A 12,646-nucleotide genomic window follows, 5' to 3' on the forward strand; every position below is an offset into this window, starting at 1 on the left:
GTCATATGTGTTACGTGCCGTAAGTTTCGGGTACATGCCGTAAGTGTTACATGCTGTAAGTGTCGGGTGCATGCCGTAAGTTTCGGGAGGATGCCCTGCAAGTCTACAGTCCTCCTGCCCAGCCGCCTTTGTCAGCCGCTCCTTCGACTCCGCCTTCTGGACCTGGCCCCGCCTCTTGCGCCCTCTGACCTGGCCCTGGGTTCCAGCTGATGAAGACAAATGCCTGCTGATCACCATTTGCCCCAGCCCTTGCTGAAGCTTTGTCTTCTGCTCTGGTGTGTTGGTTTGCTATTTTCTGATTGACTCTTGTGTATGACTTCGGTTTGTTTGTCTTCTGTTTTTTTGAACTATCGCTTAGCTCCTGAATACTCTCTTTGCTCACACCTTCGGATACTGTGTTTTGGACTGTGTGTTTGCTGTATATGTGTGTTAGGTGCATAAGGAGTGGCTGCCTTTTTGTTTTTGCGATCGTGGTGATTACTGTTTTGGTTAGGGAGATAGAATTAGTCTTTGTCATTTCGTTTCCTCTTGTTTTCGCTACATTTAGAGTTAGCTTAGTTTGGGACGTGTTCGTTAGCTGTTTTGGTTGTTCTTTTGGCCTGGGTAACTCCCGACATTTGTGGCACCTCATGTTTGTAAACGTGTCTGTGAATAAATATTAAACATTACAAACAAAGATCCCTTTGTTTCCCCTGTTCCCTTTTCCTGTTCCTTGGTTGTCTCGTCTTCCCCTCTCCCTTTCCCTTACCTTTCTGTCGATCCTCAACCCTAGACTGGGGATCGTAAAATATGCTTTATATAATCTACAGTTGAACCACAAGGTGCCAATGGAAACAACAGATGAAGAAACTATGGTACGTATTACATCAGACGAATAATAGGTTTTCAATAAAAATGTAAAGCATTTATATGTGATGCTTACTTTTTCTTCCTGAGCATTGTTTCTGACCATGTCCATCCCATGACCACCATGTACCCATCCTCTGATGGCTACTTCCAGCAGGATAATGCACCATGTCACAAAGCTCGAATCATTTCAAATTGGTTTCTTGAACATGGCAATGAGTTCTGTCTGCAATTCATTGCCAAACCAACTCCCTGGCTGTGTTTATGGCCACAGTATTGCCTTTTTTTAATGACTACATCTTTGTATTTTTCATACAGCTCCATCAGCAGCATGTATTCTACGAAACACCGCTCTCGTTTTATAGACGAATGAATCGTTCTTTTTAGCTCGGTTTTTTTAGTGAACGGGTTGAACTGATTCGTAAGTCTGAACGAATTGATTTTTAAAATTATTTTAAAACGTTTTTAAAACTGATCTTTGACTATTCAACATCCAAAAGCATCCCCCGCGATTTCGGATTTATTTTTCATGTTCCGTCTGCGCTTGTCTTATCACTTTTAGGTTTATTCTTATGTTCGTCATTTACATTCGTCACTTTTGCGTCCGGAGACTTCAGTCTGGTGCCAAGAACACCCGAACGGCCGAGTACCTAGCTGGTCGCTAACTCGCTGACTCCAAAAAACCAGAGAGCCTGTTCGATGAACGAATCGAACTTACGGGTTTTCAGACACTCAGTGACGCAAAAGAATCTGTTCGATGAACGAATCGGAACATATGGGTTTTTGGACACTTGGTCGGTGAATCAAACGAACGGCTTGCGAACTGAGGGAATAATTCTATAAGGGGAAATTGAGGGAATGATTCTATAAGGCCATAACTAATCAAAACGAGAACTGACTGGCACGCCGGCAAGGCAAGGTTACCTAATCGGAACAGATAGAGGGGGCGACAGAGAACATCAGCGGCCCCTACTTATCTTTTAGCCTTCCAGAAGGACAACTACCCCGATTGTGATCACCTGTTGCCTGTTATTTTCTGCTTGTATTGTGTATTTAGTCCGCGTTCAAGTCTGTTTCCCTAGGTCTGTCATTGACGTAGTTTGTGTGTGCTCCCAGTCGTCCTGTCAACCCTAAATAAACCCCGTTGTACTCGTACTTATGGCTCTCTCGCTTGCTTCCTCGCTCGCCCGCACGCCGGTCATTACAGAATGACAGACCTCGGGCACGGGCAGAGCTGGTAGGAACTCAGGTGAGGGCGCAGGCACCGCCAACTGTCGGCCAGCAGGGGGCGCCGATGAGACGGGCAGGGCAGACAGGACGGGCGAGGCAGGCAGGACAGGCAAGACAGACAGGACAGGCGAGACAGGCGTAGCGGTGGTAGCAGGCACCGCCGACTCGTGGCCAGCAGGGGGCGGCCGCTGGTGAGACAGGCGGGATGGTCTGGACTGGTGGTGGTGGGACAGGCACGTGTGGCGCCAGCAGGACAGGCGAGTCACGCATGGGTGCCAGGGTTGGTGCCTCACAAGCAGGCGTTGGCCCTTTAAGAGCCCACGGGACCCGCGGGATAACATCCCACACTGACCTAGCCCCTTTCAGAGCCAGACACGTTCCCTGGAAGAGGGAAGCTGCCCGCAAAGGTAACTTTGCAATGGGGGTGCTGTGCGGTGTAATCAGGGATTCCCCCTGATCACTGACAGGGTAAGAAGCGCAGGAGAGAGAGGTGGCTCCCAGGCGGATCGCCAGTGCTTCCTCTGGTGCCCTCTCGCCACTTCTTTTTTCTCCGGCTTGGGGTAGTTGGCTGAACTGGGCTCGCATCAGAGGGAGCCATTGGCTCTGAGCCTCATTCGAGGCAGAGCATCATCGGCTGGAGTAAAAGCTAAATTACATAGCAAAGCTTAACTTCACTTCTAATTTAGCACAATAAAATGTATAGTGCAGCACAAACAACATCAACATGTACACTTTGTTAATTTTGTTGTCGGATCCAGTTAAAATTAGTTAGTGGGTAGTGTAGGATCACACATGCACATATCACAGGGCCTAAATTCCAGGTTGCCTGAGACAAGGCCGAGCCTGGTACGAGAGGCACCAAAGGGGGGTTACACACATAAACACACACACACAGATAACAAGGGAGGCCAGCACTCCAACTTTTATTGCCCAAAGATTTAGGGACCTACAGACAAGCAGAGTGGACCTAATGGATAGGGGTCCCTCGACTTGACACACAACCCCCTCCCCATACATTCTGCCTTACATATCACTCACCCAACAGACGAACACCCTAAAGGAAGTTTCATTTAAGTTTGGCTTTTGTATACCCTGTATATTGATTTACTCACGACTACTAATCTCAATATACAGATAGGTTATGTTTGTATGTGTCCTTAGACAATGTTAGTGTTTTGTGTGCCACCCTTATAACCATGTTCACGGAGTATCACCTATTTTACCCCTTTGCACTTGAACACATATAAATTTAAATAAATAGATAGGTATAGCTACCATTGTATGTTCTCATGGTATACCAGAAGAATCTGGAAAGTGAGTGTAACCAATGTGTCCTAACTTTTAGAGAGTCTTCTTTGTTAACAACCCCCCCCTTCTCTGGCAACATTCCTTTGTGGTCCTTATCTGATCTTGGTGGACCGTTACCAAGTTTCTTTGTTCTACCATTCTATATTAAAAAGAACTGAATTAAGGTGTACATTATCCATTTTGGAGAAGATCAATTAGAATAAGCCACACCAACCAAGATATGTTGTGTCCAGATGTGCAACTTATATTGATATTACCACAAACTAATGGCCACGCCTATCTATGGATAAGATGTGCTGTTTGTAATATGAATATTTGATGTAATGTCTGCACAAAGTGTAACATCTGTTGAGGTGCAACCCAAAACACCTGTATCCTATACTGATGTGAATCAGTCACATAGATAAAATAATTAATTGTTTAATCACTTAATACAGATGGTATGAGGTATGTACCTGTGAAGCTGGTATGGCATGTTTGGTGTCAAACTGATTGTTAATCACCCCTGATTCCAAATCTGGTCAGTGATTACCATAAAAGTGGATGTATCAAAAGTTATAACAGCTTAATGAAAATCATCAGTAAAGGGAGAATCAGTCGGGCCATAAATCCCAAAAGGACTGATACAGACCCCCTTCCGAAAGCCCGCCAAATGGATGGCCAGCCATTGGGCCAGGAGTCGAATTCCTGGTCATCCCTATTCATGAACTTTAGACCATAAAAACCTGGCACCTCAGAACAAAGGTGCGCAGAGAACAACCATCAGCCCGAGAGAGAACAACCATCAGCCGGGGCAAACAGATCATCAAGCGCAGAACGACCATCAGCAGCGCAGAAAAGACCATCAGCCCGGGAGAAGAGAAGCCCACAAGAAGCCCTCCGGTGAAGGCCCAGCTGAACAGAGAACAGCAACCAAAACAAAGCTTCACCAGGAGAGAGAATCCAAAGGGGCTCCACTCCACTGCTCCAAACGCTGCGCCTTCCTGAGTGCCATCAGCTCAGCAGTTCTGCCATCAACTGCCAAGAGCCCCCCCCCCCCACTCTTCAACCAAGTAAAACAACTTCCTTTCATTCTAACAACTTAAGCTGTTCTGTTAACCTGCTATAAGACTTTAGGGTCGTGTTTCCACAAACTCAACTGTGCTTGCTTTGCAGAACAGTATTCCCATTTAAGGTTACTCATTTAAATCTGGTCATTGCATTTTCATAATTACATAGTTTGTGTTATTCCGTTATTTCGTGTTTATTGTTTGTGTTAGGTGTAATGTCTGTCTTATGTTAGTTGTAGTGTTAGCTAGGAATAAATGCATGTCTTTTACACAACTTCAGCCTCCGTCATTGAGTGTTCACGATAAGTCCCTGCCTCTGTGCGATCTTGCTACACGCTCTGAACCTCAAACTCGCCTGAAAACATTGCGAGACTCTCTCTCATCGGCCATGAGGGGAGCTTCGCTACCAATTGTTTACATTACTTGGTGATGCAGCTCGCTGGATGAGCCTTCTAACCCAGGTTACTAAGTGATACTGGTAATTAGTGAGTCCCATTTAAGTCTCACATTAACAGACTCACGGGGATACCGCAATTAAGTTTGGAGGAGCCGACCATTCGGCATAACGATTGGTTAATAATCAGCATTAAATAATAATTAATTAAACTTTAATTAATTTCAAACATATTGGTGGAGATTAGGCCTGGATTGGCTAATCGGGAGGACCGGGAGAATTCCCGGTGGACCGGTCCGTTTTTTGGCCACAAGGGCCGGTGTCCCTAGCTGCCTGCACTCACAGCAGTCGCACTTTTTAAATTTATTTATTTGTTTGTTTATTTATTTATTTTACCATAGCCTCACTCTTTTTATTCATCATTTTACCGTAGCTCCACTATTTTTATTTATTTTCTCGCAGCCCCATGAGCAGAATACAGCCTGCAGGTTAATGATGACGTAATTAACATTCGACTTCTCCGACAGCGGCACTTTGCTCAACAGATCAAAATCAGTTGTTAAGAGATACACCAGAGATGAAAAATGGATAATAAAAAGCGAAAAGGTGGCGCTGAAAAGGCCAGAATAAAAAAAAAAAGAAAGCTGTAGAAACTGACGTGGCCAACTGTACTAAGCTGAGTACATTTTTCGTTAAAACCAGCGGCAGCGAGAGTACAACAAAACATGAAGACGATGAAACAGTCGGTAAGTTAACGTTAAGCTAGTTAGGAGCAGTGCAAAACAACGATGTCTGCAAACCACCGTTCATGTTTATGTATCGAACTTTTTCTTGTACTGTAGCTCTTCAGCAGCAGCAGCCTCTAGTCCAGTTTGCTGCTAACAGTGAAGAGCCAGGCCCCGTAACGTTACCAAGCACCAGTCATGAGCCCATGAGGCAGGTAGGGTTGTCATTGAGTGAATATAAGAATTCGAATAATTTAAATTAATATTAATGAATATTACACCTGCTCAATGAAAAATGCCCTGAGATAATTAATGACATCAGATGATTCACTACATTAATAAATCTGACAACTTGATCAGAAAGCTAAAAAGGGGAAATTTGTGGTGAGAAATATTATATATAATATTTTTAAAATTTCATTTAGTGTCAGACGCAGAGCCAGGACCGAGTTATATCATGCAAGAGACTCTCAATGTGGAAAACACAGGTAAGCTGTTGTACCACAGGTTTAAAAAAGTCTTGCAGATAACAGTGCAATACTTGTTTTATTCTTTATTTGTGTTTAAGGACTGGATATCTGTGAACAATTTTGCACAGGATACACTCACCTAAAGGATTATTAGGAACACCATACTAATATGATGTTTGACCCCCTTTCGCCTTCAGAACTGCCTTAATTCTACGTGGCATTGATTCAACAAGGTGCTGAAAGCATTCTTTAGAAATGTTGGCCCATATTGATAGGATAGCATCTTGCAGTTGATGGAGATTTGTGGGATGCACATCCAGGGCACGAAGCTCCCGTTCCACCACATCCCAAAGATGCTCTATTGGGTTGAGATCTGGTGACTGTGGGGGCCATTTTAGTACAGTGAACTCATTGTCATGTTCAAGAAACCAATTTGAAATGATTCGAGCTTTGTGACATGGTGCATTATCCTGTTGGAAGTAGCCATCAGAGGATGGGTACATGGTGGTCATAAAGGGATGGACATGGTCAGAAACAATGCTCAGGTAGGCCGTGGCATTTAAACGATGCCCAATTGGCACTAAGGGGCCTAAAGTGTGCCAAGAAAACATCCCCCACACCATTACACTACCACCACCAGCCTGCACAGTGGTAACAAGGCATGATGGATCCATGTTCTCATTCTGTTTACGCCAAATTCTGACTCTACCATTTGAATGTCTCAACAGAAATCGAGACTCATCAGACCAGGCAACATTTTTCCAGTCTTCAACTGTCCAATTTTGGTGAGCTCGTGCAAATTGTAGCCTCTTTTTCCTATTTGTAGTGGAGATGAGTGGTACCCGCTGGGGTCTTCTGCTGTTGTAGCCCATCCGCCTCAAGGTTGTGCGTGTTGTGGCTTCCAAATGCTTTGCTGCATACCTCGCTTGTAACGAGTGGTTATTTCAGTCAAAGTTGCTCTTCTATCAGCTTGAATCAGTCGGCCCATTCTCCTCTGACCTCTAGCATCAACAAGGCATTTTTGCCCACAGGACTGCCGCATACTGGATGTTTTTCCCTTTGCACACCATTCTTTGTAAACCCTAGAAATGGTTGTGCGTGAAAATCCCAGTAACTGAGCAGATTGTGAAATACTCAGACCGGCCCGTCTGGCACCAACAACCATGCCACGCTCAAAATTGCTTAAATCACCTTTCTTTCCCATTCTGACATTCAGTTTGGAGTTCAGGAGATTGTCTTGACCAGGACCACACCCCTAAATGCATTGAAGTAACTGCCATGTGATTGGTTGATTAGATAATTGCATTAATGAGAAATTGAAAAGGTGTTCCTAATAATCCTTTAGGTGAGTGTATATATATATACACACACACAGTCGAACCCACTTATCTCGACCTCGGTTAACTCGCCAACCCTATTAAGTCGACGTTTTCGAAGTGGAACCGCCTCTTTGTCTTAGTATTTTCTCATCGGTTATGTCGATTCTTTTATGTCGCCGAACCCTAATATCTCGAGCACAAAAGAGGGCCAAAATCGCCACTTAACATCGGTTCTCGATCCCCGTGACGATTCGCCAGCTTTTAAAAATGTATCACAAGTGCTAAACAGCGCGTAATCAAATCGCATTCACATGGTAATTTGCTGAACAACGCAGCGGTGAAACGCGATCCAGGTAAAACTTTTTTAGACAGCATAAATAATATTGAAGCATTTGTTTTCAAGCAGACTGTTAAAGGCAAAAGCAACAAAGCCTTTTAGACTTTGTAAAGAAACCATAGTAACCGTGTGTATGATACTTTTCAGAGCTGTGTCAGAGTGAAATGACTCGTGAATTTCATTTTGACACTGGTTAGCTTTTTGTAAAAACGAACTACAGTACACCCCGCAGGTTTTTTGTGATTTTGTGAGCGATCTTTGTGTTTTCAATGTTGGAGAATATAATTAAAGGTTTATATCGAGAAACGACGGTGGTTTTATTGTATACTGGTAAATCTCTGCTGGTAGTTGGTGCCTTTTGTTAGCCAACATGTATGTACATATTTATAGCATGCCGATCGCGTCAAACAAATCGCGGCAATGCCAAAAACACCAAAAACCCGTGCATGTACATTCTCAGTTATTAACGCACATAAATAAATTTCAAGCACTTGTTAATATATTGCTGCCATATTGGTTTTCGGTTATCTCGATCATCCTGTCACGTTTGGCAAGCGGGCGAGCGGTGAAGCAGGCAAGCAGAGCCGTGAATACGGACAGACGGGGTTTATTATGGGTAGACTGGCGGACAAGGAACAGCACATAAAAATACAATGACGGATGTGACGAGACGTACTCAGACGCGGACTAAATACACAGGAAAGAGCGAACTGAACAAGGCACAGGTGGTGACAATCAGGAATTGACACGAGGTAATGAGGGGGCGTGGCACACACGAGGATCGTACGGAGCTGGGCGTGACACATCGGTTATCTGGACGCTTTTTGGCAACCCCCTAGGCCGGCGACATAACATGGGTTTCACTGGTTCGACTGTATATGAATAATCAGCCTGTTCTAGTTTAAATGGAAATATATTATTGTTAATATGCTGAGTCTGAGAGTTTTATTTATTTGATAGTTTATTTCACATTTCTTGTTTGTAAAGGCTAAATACAAATAAAAAGTGAACCTTATTTTTTTTTGTACTGTTTTTATTTTTTTAAAAATTATACAATTTTAATAGGAGGAGCCTGGAGGTATTATAGACTTTGCAAATTCAGTTTGCAGACATCCATTGTTTGTGTCCTCGGCAGTTTTTTCCGGAGGCTTTTCAATATTGTCCATATCGATATCGGAATTATATCGTATCGACCAAAATTAAGAAATATATCGTGATATAAATTTTTGCCATATCATCCAGTCCTACTGTGTAGGAAACAGGACTGTAGGAAAGGGAGCTCCGCAGACCACCATATCTTTCTCTGCTGGAGAGGAGACTCTAAACGAAGCGAAGCAGCCAAAACAGGTAAATCAAATATGAGAAGACATAAGCTTACGGAAGAGCAAAGGAAATTCGTGTCTGAACTCTCCCCAGAGATGGCAGAAAAGTTCAGGAAAGCTTTTACCAACATCACTGCAAAAACATGCTGTGCTGACAAGAATCATCTTGGTGTGATGGAGTCAAGTGCATTGCAAGAGCCACCAGTCATTCTAATGCTGCTGGAGGTAACTGCCAATGCAGGACAGAAAGTTGGGATTCTCATAGGCTTGGCATCAGACACTAACTACATCACCCACAGAGCTACCAGAAGATTAAATCTATGGAATGAAATGATTACTCTAGTTGTTCATGGAGTCGGAGGAATGGCTATGAAGGTCAGAACCAAAAGATATCTGCTCAGAGTAAGGGTCAAGACAAGAAAGAGCTCATGAGCTTGTCTGCTATGGCTTGGATGAAATTGCCAAGGTACACAGAGCAATCAAACCTGAGCAACTCAAGAAATTATTCCCAGAAACCAGCCTGGAAGATCTAAATAGACCAGAACGCATTGAACTACTTATTAGTCACCGCGAAGGGAGGCTTGCACCACAGAGAGTGAAGGTGGTTGGGGACCTTGTCCTATGGGAGGGCCCATTAGGAAAGACTGTTGGTGAAGCACATCCAGATCTCTTTGAGGAAGTGGATATGGCTGCACATGCATCTGAAACACACTTTGCCCGATCCATGAGGGCATTGGCAGTGAAGTATCAAGAGATCACTGAAACCCAAGAAATTAACGCTGAAACCAAAACCACCGTTACCGTTGCTGGCAGAGAATTTCTAGACATTGGAGCAGCTTGCAAACCAAAATGCGGAGGATGCCGATGTGGCAATTGTCAGCCAGAATGCAAGGAAATGACACTAAGTGAGGAAACAGAGCTGGAAATCATAAGGAGAGCCCTTACCTATGTAAAAGCAGATGCTCACAGCGATGAACCACACTGGGACACAAAATATCTGTGGAATGAGGATCCAATTTCCTTACCCAACAATAGGAGTGGAGTGGAGGCCACTCTGCTCAGAACAGAAAAGCAACTTAAGAAAGAACCAGAGTGGAGAAGAGCATATGCAGCTCAAGTCCATGAGATGGTGGAAAGGACAGCAGCAAAGAAGCTCACAAAATAGATCATCGCCAGCTGGAAGGGACCAGTATGGTATGTCAGCCACTTGGTGGCACCAAACCCACATTCTGTCACAACTCCTGTGCGTCTAGTATGGAATAGCAGCCAGAAGTTCTAGGGACTCAGCATGAATGACCTCCTGCTGAAAGGACCTGATGTCCTCAATCCGATCCGAGCAGTGTTACTCAGGTACAGAAGAGCCATGCATGCAGCCCTCAGTGACATCAAGAGGATGTACTGTATAATTCTGTGTGGTTAGAAAACCTGGAAATGCATCTTCACAGATTTCTCTGGAGAGACACCCGGGATGGAGAAATAGAAGAGTACGCTATCACCAGAGTTAATATTGGCGATCGACCAGCAGGGTGCATTGCGTGGCTGGCCATGAGAGAGACAGCAAGATTGCCCATGTTTGCTCACTTGGAGGAGGAACGTAGAATCCTGGAAGAGGATACTTATGTTGATGATGTCCTTACTTCCCACGATGACCTAGAAAAGTTGGATGAGAACACCAAAAGAGTTGAGGAAATCCTGAAGGTTGGCGGGTTTGTCCTAAAGCCCTGGGTCCGGTCAGGCCAAAGTGGGAGGCAGGAACATGTGCCAGAAGAGTCAAGAGCATCGACTGACAGAGTACTTATTCTCCCAAATCAAATGAGGGTAGGAGATGACAAAGCCCTGGGAGTCGGATTCCTTGTGGAGAAAGACAAACTGTACCTAATGACCTCGATCAACTTCTCAAAGAAGAAGAAGAAAATGAGAGTGGGCCAGAATCTCCTTGGAGAAGAGGTGAGAGAAAGAACTCCTAACCCACTGACTAGAAGAGAACTGCTAAGCCAAGTAGCTAGCCTGTATGACCCAATAGGTCTGGTTACACCTGCTAAACAAAAGGGTGCCATTCTAGTCAGAAAGGCATTCCAAGAAGCTGGGAGGAGAACTGTGTCCCAAGACACTTGGGATAAACCACTGTCCGAAAAGTTAAGGGAAGAAGCCATCCAATTGTTTGAAGAATACGTACGTCTCGGCCAAATCACCTTCCACAGAAGCCTTACACCAGTCAATTAGATTACAAAGCCTTGGGGTGTAACATTCTCTGACGGAAGTGAGCAGAGCTATGGGGCCATGGTGTACTTCACATGGGAGACAGGACAAGGCATCCAGGTCAGATTAGTTGAGTCCAAAGCGAAGCTCGCACCACTTGATCAAAAACGAGAACCACTCAAAGCTGAAATCTGCGTTGCCGTCTTCACAGTACGACTCCGAAGGTACATTGAAAAGCAGTCGGATGGAGATTAAATGATAATTTGGTGTTAATTTCATTAACACCAAAGCAGCTGAAACTGATTAACAACCCCCTCTGCTACTTAACTGACCAGATGAATATCTTCAACACTGTTGATGAATATGATGAATATGTTCAACACAACTCATATCAACACTGTTCATAAAATTGGCACAGCATACAGACGCAAAGCAAAACTGCAGGTTAATAGCGTCCTGGTAACTACCAGCAAGCAGAAGAAAGGAAAAAAAAAAAAAAAACAGGAGATACACCAGTAAATGATCATGACTTACTACAATTTTCTACATTTGCAATTAAACTGGCCAAAATCAAACATAAGGCCCAACTGTCTATGACTGCATCATTTATTACACCAACATAAGATAAACAAAGAAGAAATAATAAAACAAAACTGAAAGTTTACGAAGCTGGTCGCTTAACATTCTAGGCAGCTGCTGTTGCGTTGGCGCGCGTTGGAGCTCAGGTCAGTCCGAAAGCGAGAAAGACAAAAAAATAAAAAATAAAATATAAAAAAAAAAATCAACCCAACCGCTTACTCACAGTCCCGTTGACCTGTTGAGTGTCTCCCTCCAGCGATCTTTTTCTCCTCCTCAAAAATCCCTTCACGAATCCCCCCAAGGAAAAAAAAACAGTCCTTTCTTGTCTGTCCACCTCCACCTTCCTGCTCTCGCTCGCGCGCTCTCCCTCTCGCCCAATCTGCTATCGAACAATAGACAAACACTATATTTAACCAATTACAAACCATCTCACCAAAACATCACATACAACGTTTTTTTTTTTAACAATAGCAGTAAGAAATGACCAGATCACACAAACCAAAATACATTAACCATAAGAACACATTCTGACACTCAACGCACACGTCAGTGCTTATGCACTAGGGGTGCTACACAGACATATACATACTTATGGTCACCATAAGTTTAAAAAGATAGCAGTGAGGGGAGGATTGAAGGAGTGATGTTAGTGATCTGGTGCATTAAGAGTTCTGACTGCCCACGGGTAGAAGCTATTCTTTACTCTGTTGGTTTTGAACCTGATGGATCTGAACCTTTTACCAGAGGGCAGTATGTTGAATAGGTGTTGGTTAGGATGGAGGTGGTGTTTTATGATCGCCCTGGCTCTGGAGAGACACCTAGAGCTAGCAATGGAGTCCTGGGAGGGGAGTGGACAGCCAATCACCTT

The sequence above is a fragment of the Paramormyrops kingsleyae genome, chromosome 10 (genome assembly GCF_048594095.1).
Source record: "Paramormyrops kingsleyae isolate MSU_618 chromosome 10, PKINGS_0.4, whole genome shotgun sequence".
Classification (NCBI taxonomy): Eukaryota; Metazoa; Chordata; class Actinopteri; order Osteoglossiformes; family Mormyridae; genus Paramormyrops; species Paramormyrops kingsleyae.